The 10045-nt window shown below is 42.4% G+C and overlaps 1 pseudogene; it reads right to left on the bottom strand.

Annotated features, from left to right (window-relative positions):
- Positions 1–890: 890 nt before the first annotated feature.
- On the bottom strand, positions 891–7667 carry LOC116590012 (annotated as a pseudogene).
- Between the last annotated feature and the right edge of the window lie 2378 nt (positions 7668–10045).

Below are 10045 nucleotides of genomic sequence, written 5' to 3'. Positions count from 1 at the left end.
TAATGAGAACTTCTATTCTCTCAGCATCCTCAAATATACAATCCAGTATTATGAACTCTAGTCATTGTGCTGTACATTAAGCATTGATTCTCAAGGGCAGCAGCCCTAGTGGTCCTCCTGTTCTTTCTTGCCCCTCCAGCTGCGCACTGGCCTCCAGGCCTGAGCTGCCAGACCTGAGTGCTGGTACAATGGCCGGTCAGTGGCCACTTACCACCTCCTGCTCCTCCCATGGTCATTTCACAGCTCCAACCTGCTCCTCACCCAGCATCCAAATTCAGCAGACGTCTCCTCCCAGACCGATAGGAAATGGTATATCAGGACCCTGCCCCCATTCATATCACTGACATGGCTTCTGATCTTCAGATCAGTTTTTTTTTTTTTTTTTAATGAAAACTCCCATGAGATTAAAGCAGAGCAGAGGAAGGAACAGAATGATAAATGTCCTCAAGCAAAATGAGATACAGTTCAGAGACGGTTGGGTTGCAGTTGCTTTTTTAGACAAACATTTAATGAAAGACATTGGCAGAAGTGTCAAAAGCCGCCTGTCTCAGTTTCAAATATTTGCACAGGATATTTCCTTCTGGTTATTATTAGATGCAGAAATTTGTTCCCAGGTAGAGCATCGTGGGGGAACTCAGCCTCCCCCCTCAACCAGGGTATCGTTCTAAAAAACTGGCTCTAAGGCTGTAGAAGGAGGAGTCTGAGGCAAAGAAGCATGCAGATGGGTCAAAACGTGGTTGGGCAGCGCTTTCAGAATCTCATTAGATGAAAAACTGAATTTACAAAATACTTTAGCATACTAATAGTCACTTTTCTCTTCTTTCTTTCTTTCTTATTTTTTTTTTTTATCATGAAAAAACTGTATTTAGATTTAGCCAGCTGGACTCAGTTTAGATGATCCCAATTTTGTTGGCAACATCCAAAGCATCATAGTCAGGGGCCAACCGAGCGTATGCCTTCTTCTCTCCATCAGGCCTGATTAAGGTGTTGACCTTGGCTACATCAATGTCATAGAGCTTCTTCACAGCCTGTTTGATCTGGTGCTTGTTGGCCTTGACACCCACAATGAACACAAGTGTGTTGTTGTCTTCTATTTTCTTCATGGCTGACTCAGTAGTCAGGGGAAACTTGATGATGGCATAGTGGTCAAGCTTGTTTCTCCTGGGGGCGCTCTTTCGAGGGTATTTGGGTTGCCTTCGGAGACGCAGAGTCTTGGGTCGTCGGAACGTAGGTGATGTGCGGATCTTCTTTTTTTTGTGACTGTGCCTTTCAGCACCGCTTTCTTGGCTTTCAAAGCCTTTGCTTTGGCTTCGGCTTTGGGAGGGGCAGAGGCTTCCTTCTTAGCTTTTGGCGCCATCTTCGTAAAAGGGGTTTCTTTCTTTTTTTTTTTAAGATTTTATTTATTTGACAGAGATCATAAGTAGGCAGAGAGGCAGGCAGAGAGAGAGGAGGGGAAGCAGGCCCCCTGCTCAGCAGAGAGCCTGATGCAGGGCTCGATTCCAGGACCCTGGGATCATGACCTGATCAGAAGGCAGAGGCTTTAACTCACTGAGCCACACAGGTGCCCCTAATAGTCACTTTTCAAAAGGATTCACCACCATCCGTTCTAGTTGGGCAGAACACATACGTATATAAGTATGTAGAAATATTTTCTTATGATTCCCACCACTTTTCCCTATAACTGTCTTTTCAGTTTTCCTTAATAGATATTCTGATCCCCAAACCCTTTCCAGCCCTGTTCTCAGCAATTTATCCAAGTTTGAATCTCCCCAAAACTGAAAATCTAAGGAATTCAGGAAATCTACCAGTATCTCAAAATAAGTGTTCTCTTGCAGCTCAGAATAACCAGCTTGCCTATCCTGCTAAGATGCTTGCACTGGTGAAATGGCATCTTACCCTGCCTCTCATTAAGAATTTACCATCGAATTTTTCTTAAAGAACGTTTCTGGATCATGAAATACGGAGAAGTTCCTAAGATATTAGCCAGCCCCAAATCTTCATTTTATAGAGTGAAGAAATCAAGATCAACAAGAGGAAGACAATTTTTCCAAGATCACAAGAAAATTCCTCCAAGGTTAGAAGCAAGGTTAGGATTAGAATTCAGGACTCCTGATTTGTTGATTAGGTACTGAATGATTACTATGTGCCCAAACTGTGCAAGATACTAGAACAAATAAACAAACCAAAAAGATATACTCTTGCCTTCATGTGGAGTGGGAAAGCAGATCTCTGGGTACAAACTTGAGTCATAAAAAGAAGGTAACAGGGGATTTCACCTCATTTAGGGTGCCAGGCATAGCTTCCCTGATGAAATGGCCTTTGAGCGAAAATCTAAGATCCAGGTGAAGAGGAATGAACTCAATGAAGGGACATGGCCTGGGCGAGGAGGAAGAGAAGATTCTAGGAAAAGTTCCTAAGTCTCTTCCAGTATATATCACAATTTCTTGACCACTGAATCACACAGAATGCAGCTGTGGTTGTGTTTTGTTTTGTTTTTCAGGCACCCTATTGTATCTTTCCTTTGATTTAGGTAGGTATAATTTAAGAATATAATCTCCAGGCACCAATCCCTGTTGATGACAAGAATCGGCAAGCACTAGTTCAGGAGGAGTCTGGAGTGACTTGTTTGGTATGACTTTAAAAATCATGATGATGAAGAACGAGTTGACCCTCATTCTAAACTCATTCAAAGCATTGATTTTTCGGTCTTCTTTCATAGGATTCCAGAACTGGAAAAGATCTGCCTCACCCCACGTCTCTTGATTTTCACAACTCATTAAACGCAATTCATTTATACATTCCTAGTTTCTTTGTCTGAAATACAAGGAAAAGAGTGTAAATTTGGAAGCATCTAGACACCATGATGCCAGACAGGATATAAGAGCTTCAGAATTACTAGGGAGACTTCAATATCTGGCTTTCATCTTAAAAGCAAGGAAATTTGAAACGCGTAAGTAAGCTCTGTGCATAAAAGGAGGTGGAAAAGAGTAATTAGGAAAGGAGACACCAGGGAAGTAATGCTGGAGGACTTACAGTGGTTTTCAGTCCAGTCTTCTAGCTGCGAACTGCTACAAACTGATTTGAGCACTTCTCTCGTTTGGTTTTTTCATATTCTCTTAATAACCTAGCCTACTGCACTTTCTAAACTGCAGGGTCTAGCGTAGTTAGAAGTTGTAGGAGACACAAGATGCATATGAGCAAGTACACTCATCAACCTGATGTTGGATGGATGGATATGCATGGAATTCAGGTCCCGTCCTAAATGGCCAGAATGAAGGGCACTGGAGCTGTGACTGATGGTCGACCCTTTCTCATCTTGGGAGGGGAAAGCATGGGCAGTCATTGCCATATAGATTTATTACCCAGGGTTTATCTGTGCTTCTGTGTTTGCATTATAAATATGTGCTTGAGTCTTTTAACACGCCGAATCTGAATGGGAAATTGTGATTCCTGTAAATGCTACATGTTACAATTTTTTAAAAAATAAAGCATTCTTTAAGGTTCTTTCTGGTATGAGTTTTCAAAATGCATGTAAAAGTGAATATTGAAAGAGTGTAGGATGCAGGCTACAAGGCTAAATGAGAACACTGGTTTAGGAAATTCTAAGCCCATGAGAGTATCAGATGACCAATGACAATATATAGGAGAGCCACAAAAGACAATGGTATAATGTAAGTCGTCTTAGAAATGATCTTAAAGAACAGGACTAGCTGAAGGAGTTACCTTCATCATGGCCACTGTCTCGAAGAAGGATTAAGTCCTGTGGTCATTAATATGGCTACACAACCATTCCTCAGTTTCGTCTTTTCTCAGTTCTTGTATCTGCCAGCTGTACCAACCTCTCTTCACTTCCAAGACATAAGCCTGGTATTAGGTTTCTCCATTCCCCATTGTTAATCATCTGTACATAATGTCACCAAGTCTGTTTGTTTCTTCTTTCACTGATCTCTTGGCTTAGTTATTCTTTGGGCTTCTTTTTCTTTGTCACACCCTACTCCAAAGCCCTCATCACCTCAGCGGGAGTACTGCAATCATCTAGCTGGTCTATGATGAACCAACTCCTATTCTATGTTTAGAGAGTCCTCCATTGTCTGAATCTTGATGGGAGGCTGTGATATTGTGACTTATCATAAGATATATAGGTCTTTGTCTCGTTCTCTGGCTGAGTTTCTAAAACCCTCAGGATTTCCTAAGTGGCGAGAATATAAAGGTATCTTTTGTTATGTTAATGAGGCGATTTTTGGAAAGCCCTTAGGTATGAAAGGATGGGGGATGGTTGCCAGGGAACTCAACCACGAGATTAGGGAGTTGGAACTTTCAGTCCCACCCTAAGTTCCAGGAAAGGGAGAAAGGCTACAGGTTGAATCAATCACCAAAGGCTAATAATTATCCAATCATCCCTGTGTCATGGAGCCTCCTTAAAAATTCCACAAGCATGGGAGCTTCCTGGTTGGGAAGGTAGATTCAGGGAGAGTTCTGCGTATTTTCTCGCTATCTTGTTCTATATATCGGTTCTATCTGGCTATTTCTGAGTTACATCCTCTTTAAATAAACCAATAACCTAATACATAAAATCTTTCTTTGAGTTCTGTGAGCCCCTCTGGCAAATTAATTGAACCCAAGGAGGCCGTTGTGAGAATTTGTGATTTATAACCAGTCAGTGAGAAACTGGCCCCTGAGGCAGAGGGCCAGTCTTGGCAGGACTGAGCCCTTAGCCTGTGGAATCCACTGCTGTCTCCAAATAGCCAGTGTCAGCCTTGAGTTCAACTGTAGGACGCCCATCTGGTGTTTGAGAACTGCCTGGTAGTGCGTGGGAGCTGCCTCCACACACTGGAACTGGGGGCAGGATCATTAGAGGCACACCCAGCTTCCATCTGCAGAAACCAGAAAGGGCAGATCATGTCTCCCAACCCCTCCTGAAGCCAGAGCTCATGTCTCTGTCCCCGAGTTTGGCCAACCAGAAGTAGCCATTCCAGACACTGCATCTGAAACAAGGATGCATGGGGGATGGAACAGTTGAGAATGTTTTGCTGTGGTCACAGGGGCAGCTGTACCACTGCTGGATGTCTTCCGGGCTACCTAGGAGAACTTCGCTGACCGGGTCAGCTCCAGCTTCCATGACCGGTCCCCAGCTGCTGGGTAGACAGGGTCCTCAGCAGACCCAGCTCTATGGGGCAGATTTCACCTGTGGCTCTGGCTCTGTCATCCCCTTCAGTTCTGCTCATTTCCTCAGCCTGGTTCTCTCAACTTCCCAGCCTTTCTGCGAGCTAGCCAATATCCGTTTGAAAAATTCCTTTCATGCTTAAGACAGCAAGGAGTGGGGTCTGTTCTGAGAAATGTCAGTGATAGTTCACCGCATCTGTCCCTGATCCCAAGCAATCGCTCATACCCCTGCCCAACTCTTACAGAAACTTCCCCTTTACCATACCATTTTTTACTATATGCTTAAGGAGGTGGAATGGATTCTACATAAAGTCAAGTTCCTTAATTTGCTTTTCAGGCTTCTGAATAATCCAGCCTCTCGCGAGGAGCTTTTATTTTCTCTGCTGTCTTTCTGGACAGTAGTTTCTCCCCTCCCAAAAAAGTTTTTATGAGACCCAAAGCAATAAACAAATTAAAAGCCAACACACACACACTCAACTCAAGCAAACACTTCCTGAAAAATATTTCAATTATAGGTAATAAACTCTGATATTTTCTCTTCCATTATTTTTTCCCCCACCTTTTTAAAAATGCTTGTTGGGGTGCCTGTATGGCTCAGTGGGTTAAAGCCTGTGCCTTTGGCTCAGGTTATGTCCCAGGGTCCCGGGATCAAGCCCTGTATCCGGCTCTCTGCTCAGCGGAAAGCCTGCTTCCCCCTCTCTCTCTGCCTGCCTCTCTGCCTACTTGTGATCTCTGTCAAATAAATAAAATCTTAAAAAAAAAAAATGCTTGTAGACACTCATCAGATTGATTTGTTAAACACAGGTTCAGCTTAAACTTGTGGTTTTCAGACCACCCATACTCTTACGAGTTTATGACACGGACAGGAAGTACGTAAAGGAATTAACTCAAAACCTTCAGTTAATCTCACTTTTCCTATTAAGGTTTCTTATATTTACACAAACGTTGCAGAAAAAAATACAAAATTGGCATCATGACAAAGAAGGCCTATGAAAAACATCATTCTTAGGACTACTGAATCATGCTTGAATACATAATTAAATCAATCACCAAAAAATTGCTTTCTAAACTTCAATTTGATTTTAAATATTACTTTGGAAGAACAATTTGATTCCACACACACACAAACTTTTTTTTTTTTGCAGGGGGAGCCAGTTAGTCTCTTGGAGGAAGTCCTGCTTTGGCTCAAGGGTTTGGGCACTGGCTACTGTTTGACCCAGAATGTTTCTCTACAGAAACTCTAACCAAACACATGAGTAACAAATCATTGCTGACATTTTTCAAATGAATGCGGTAGAAATAGATTAGTAAAAGATTTCTTGAAAATGATGAGAAAAAGTCAAGTCCCTAAGGCTGGGCATGACAAGTTTCAATGAGCTATTAAAACTGCCCATAGCTCTTTATTGAAATCCAAAGGTTGATCTGGGAGATGAAAATGGAACTGAGAATGGGTGGTGGGGGTTGGAGTCCAGAAGAAGAGACAGGTGCAGACTGAAAAGATGACAACTCAGGGCTGCCAGAGGCACATGTGATTGCTGCCCTGGGGACACTCTCCCAGCTGCTGTCCTTTCACAGCTTAGCACTCCCTTCCACGAGGTTTCTGATGTCAGTGTATCTAAGCCTTACGTTTGGTGGCCTGTAACCTTTGTGTTTTGCAACCCATCATAACAATCTGTTCACCTCTGTGAATATCTAATAGGTAGTCGATGTACTCCCTTGAGATCAGAATACATACTGAAGTAAGAAAGAAAAAATGTTTCTTTTGGTTAATTCCACAATGGTTCATATTCCAACACATCATTGTATCTATCCATCTTTGTGGGCTGGAAAGCTAGCCATCTGGAACCAGAGATGCGAGCAGACTCTCCCCGCAAGAGCTTGGGAGCGTATAAATAATGACCCTCTCTCCCTTCGTCCTATTGGCTGCAATCTCTTAGACCCCTGGCTATTTCCAGGCACTGGAGTTTTCGGCAGCTCTGCTTCCCATCTTCTTTTCTCTACTTTAAAAAACACACAGGAGAGCTGCCAAGGTAAAACTAAACAAGAAATTCCTTGATAAACAGAAAAATGCATCCTGCGTCCTGTATCCTTAGGGTCCCATTTCTGCTCCTTCTACCCACCCCTCCCAGTCCATCCTCGTATTCCTTTTCAGGACTTCAGGCATGTGTTACAGTGAGAAGCTGCTGGTATTAGGGAGACTGGCATTTATTTATTCTTTCTTTGTCTGATCCACAGGGACATCTTTGCCTTTCTCTGCAATACCACTTGAGGGTGGCAGTAAAATAAGAGAAGGCGACTAATGGATCATGGAAAGGAACTCTTGAAATTGGAAACAATCAATAACAAGTATTCCTAATGCTCCTACTACTTTCCCCCTCCTCCTCCAGAGTGGGAGGTAATGCAGAATAAAAGTTAAGAACCTGTAGTCAGATGATTTGGATTTAAATTCTGATTTTCCTCTCTTTATCTCCTTATCTGCCCTTGACACCTTACTTAACCCCAAGGCCTTGATTTCCTTCTTGACACTTTGGTTATTATTATGCTTTCTAGGAGGGCATACCCTCTAGGAGCCTGCACTGAAACAGAAAGAGGACTCAAGCCACATGTTCTCCATTACTGCCATTCCTATGTCCCACCAACTGTGGAACCTGCCACGGCCATCAAGTCCCTGGTGAGAATGTGGGAATGTGGGTCAAGTGCTTTTCTTAACATAACAGTGCTGCAGGACAGGGATCTCACCTTTCCTTCCATGGTGCATCTAGTCTTTTTTTTTTTTTTTTTCTTTTTTTGAAGTCTTATTTATTTATTTGACAGATAGAGATCATGAGCAGGCAGAGAGAGAGGAGAAAGCAGGCTCTCCGAGGAGCAGAGAACCAGATGTGGGGCTCAATCCCAGGACCCTGAAACCATGACTTGAGCCCAAGGCAGAGGCCTTAACCCACTGAGTCACCCAGGCGCCCCCAGTCTTTTGAGACAAATGACACCCTGGGCCTTCCAGGTTCGTTGATTTCCTAGTGATAGGATGCCAACCTGAGGTTTCAAAGCAGAATCTTTCCTTGCCAACAACATGTATGGCCCACAGCTGCCACCCTATTCAGAAGCAGTGACCCATGTGCTGAAAGCTGATGTTTCTGGTGGCAGATGCGTGGATTCCATTCTCTAGCCCAATTTCTGCTTCCTAAGTGTGAGAGAGCGCCTTCCCTTCCTCCAGTCTTCACGTCTTTCTCTTTCTTCTTTCTTTCTTCCTTCCTTCCCTCCTTTCTTCCTTCCTTTTCTCCTTCCTCTCTCCCTCCCTTCCTTGCTTCTTTTTCTTTCTTTTGCCTGTTTGCTGCCCCAAAATCATTGGGTTATTTGGAACACCTTTATTTTTATTTTAATATAAGGGTGGTTGACATCAAAAGGATATCACAGCTTCTTGCAAAATATCTAGAGAGTGTGTCTAATTAGATCCTGCCATGTTAGCAACTCTTAGGTCCGATTTCTTCTCCTCCTCGTTCTTCTTCCTCTTCTTCTTCCTCTGCCTCTTCCCCCTCACCTCCTCTTCCTCCCCACTCTTTATTCCCCTCCCCCTACCCCTCCTTTTTGTTTTGTTTTTGTTTTTGTTTTTTTTTAAAACAAATCTGGAGGACATCAGAGTGGACTAAAATAATTTCCCCGTCTGCAAAAGATTTCACCGACAAATAGTACTTAAGCTGAGAAATCCCTTGATAAATTTGCCCGTAGACCAATTCTTTTCACGAGTATGAAGCAGGTTTGTAACAGGAATCCTTTGTGCATTGTGGAAAGCAAATGCACATGTATTTTGCATGAGCAAATTCTAAACCAACCAGCATGACTTTTTTTTAATTACCCTTTCCCCAAAATAACGCCCTTTAAAACAAGTTCTCAAAGACCTTCTCTCCATGATTGTAAGCTGCTCTTGGGAGCCTTGGAAGGGATGGAAAGAGAAACTGAGAGTCAAAGGTTTCCATGTAACCACAGCTATTTCTTGCATTGGAAGCTGCCTATTTTTGCTCTCCCTAGAGAGAGAATTACAGAAGATTTTGATGTCTGTCTCAAAATTGATTATGGGTTTTTAGTTTTTACCAAGTTCAAACTTAAAAAAAAAAAAAACCAACAAAAGAAACACAAAAATAACACTTACCATTCTCTTCTACACATGGCAGTGAGTTTGCTCTGCACGTGTGCATGCCTGAGGTCACATTATATGTTGGTATTTACTCTAAAACTCTACAAGCTTAAAAGCAGCAACAGGAGAACACTATGAGGACAGCTTGTGTTCTTTGTGTGAATTGATTCAAGGCTCTCATTCATAAATTAGCTAGACTTTTTGGTTAGTTAGGTTGGGGTTTTTTCCCCCTCTCAGGTGATAACTCATGTAAAATCTGGATCCAATCCACTCCGATTAGTGCTGCCGTAGAAACAAATGGTTTGAACCCTGAATATTACTTTTTGGGGGGGAGGATAAAAAATTAGAAAGCTAAATAGTATAAAATCAATCTTAGTTCTTTATTCTTGCATAATGAGTGACTCTTTCATCAACAGTGAAATGCTTTACACAAAATAATACTTAAGTCAATAAAAATAGAAAAGTTATAAAGAAACAGGACATAAGAGGAAGGAAGTAGAGAGGAGACAGAATAGAAAGCAAGAGCGGGGAGAAGAAGAGGTGGTGGGGAGAGAGAAGATATTCTTGTGTGGGCCTTTCCAAAGAGCAAGAAAAAAAGAAGTTAATGACTGGACTTGTGTTACCCTGGATATGACTGGTGAATACAAAATAACAGACACTGAGAGTTTAGTCAAAAGATCCTTCAAGTTCTGATACAAAGTTTTCAAATACTTATCCAAACCCAGCAAGCCATATGGCCTGTGGGGGCTCCTC

Source organism: Mustela erminea, chromosome 5, assembly GCF_009829155.1.
Source record: "Mustela erminea isolate mMusErm1 chromosome 5, mMusErm1.Pri, whole genome shotgun sequence".
Taxonomy (NCBI): domain Eukaryota; kingdom Metazoa; phylum Chordata; class Mammalia; order Carnivora; family Mustelidae; genus Mustela; species Mustela erminea.
This window is presented reverse-complemented; position numbering and strand designations above follow the sequence as displayed.